Here is a 1604-nt window from a genome sequence, read left to right as displayed (position 1 = left end):
CCCGTTTTCCCCCCGTTTTTTCCCGTTTTCCCAGACCGTTTTCCTGGTGAAGCGCGAGGTCTCCAGGAACGTCACCTCCCGCTCATCCCAAACCCCGTTTTTATCCCATTTCCCTTTGTTTTACCCCCATTTTTTCCCCGTTTTTTTCCCGTTTTCCCCCCGTTTTTTTCCGTTTTTCCCGTTTTTCCCGGACCGTTCTCCTGGGCGAAGCGCGAGGCCTCCAGGAACGTCACCTCCCGCTCGCCCTCCAGGTCCTTCTTGTTGCCGCAGAGGATGATGACGATGTTGGGGCTGGCCAAGGTGCGGGCGTCCGTCAGCCACTGCGCCAGCGCGTTGTACGTCTCCCGGCTGGGATCGCCCCGGAGCCGCGGGAATCCGGGAATCCCGGGAATCCCGGGAGCCGCGGGAAAGGGGGGGAAAAATGGGGAACAAATGGGGAAAAAAAAAAGGAAAAGAAATTAAAAACCCACCCCGAAAAAACCCCAAATCCTCCCAAATTCACGGGGCAGCGTGGAGTGGGGGAGGTTTCCCGGCGGGAATTCCGGGAGCCGCGGGAATTCCGGGAGCCGCGGGAATTCCGGGATCCACGGGAAAGGGGGGAAAAAATGGGGAAAAAAGGAAATAAAAAAGCTCCAAAAGGCAAAAAAAAGAGCCTGAAATCTACGCGATGACATCATAAATTCACGTGGTGACGTCACACACACCAATGACATCACACACATCCACCAATGACATCACGCCCACCCACCATTGACGTCACACACATCCACCAATGACGTCACACGCGCCCACCCGTGACATCACAAGCACATTGGTGACGTCGCAGAGAAGCCGATGACGTCACAGGCGCGTCGATGACGTCACGGACGTACCTGGTGATGTCATAGACGAGCAGCGCCCCCGCGGCCCCCCGGTAGTAACTGCGGGTCACCGACCTGGGCAGGGAAAAAACGGGGAAAAAACGGGAAAAAATGGGAAAAACGGGAAAAAAATGGGAAAAACCCGGGAATTCTGGGCGGGAATGGAACAAACCCCGAGCCGAAATCGCGCGTGGGCCACCGGGGGGATCGTTAATAACCGCTAATGATCATTAACCGTTCACAATAATTAACAATCAGCAAATACTCCTAATAATTGCTAATAATAATTAATGGTGAGTAATAATTAACAGCCCTAGTTGGTAATAGTTAATGGTAATAATAAGTAATGATTGATTATTGGTAATAGTAATTATAATAAAAAATAATAGCCGTTAATAATAATTAATTAGTTGGTAAAAGAGGTGGAAATTGAGGGAAAAAAGAGGGGAAAAGCCAGGAGAGCCCGTGGGGAAAAATGTGGAAAAAACCATGGAAAAACAACAGGATAAAAAAAGGAAAAACAAGGAAAAAACGGGAAAAAAAAAGTGGGAAAAAAGGGGAAAAAAATGAGGAAAAAAAGAAAAAAATTGGGAAAAAGGAGGGGAAGAGAAAAAAGACAGAAAAATTCAAGAAAAGAGGGAAAAGAGACAGAAATGGGGGAAAAACGGGGAAAAACAAGGCAAAAAAGGGGAGAAAATTTGGGAAAAATAGTAAAAAAAGTAAAAGGAGGGGAAAAAGGGAAAA

The 1604-nt window shown here is 48.2% G+C and overlaps 1 long non-coding RNA gene across 1 annotated transcript; it reads right to left on the bottom strand.

Annotated features, from left to right (window-relative positions):
- Positions 1-158: 158 nt before the first annotated feature.
- LOC109022422 lies at positions 159-1268 on the bottom strand. Its single transcript, XR_002001276.2, has 2 exons — positions 873-1268; positions 159-348 (listed from the first exon to the last, which is right to left on the bottom strand). It is a non-coding gene; the product is annotated as an uncharacterized LOC109022422 (long non-coding RNA).
- Between the last annotated feature and the right edge of the window lie 336 nt (positions 1269-1604).

The sequence above is a fragment of the Parus major genome, unplaced genomic scaffold (assembly GCF_001522545.3).
Source record: "Parus major isolate Abel unplaced genomic scaffold, Parus_major1.1 Scaffold401, whole genome shotgun sequence".
NCBI lineage: Eukaryota > Metazoa > Chordata > Aves > Passeriformes > Paridae > Parus > Parus major.
This window is presented reverse-complemented; position numbering and strand designations above follow the sequence as displayed.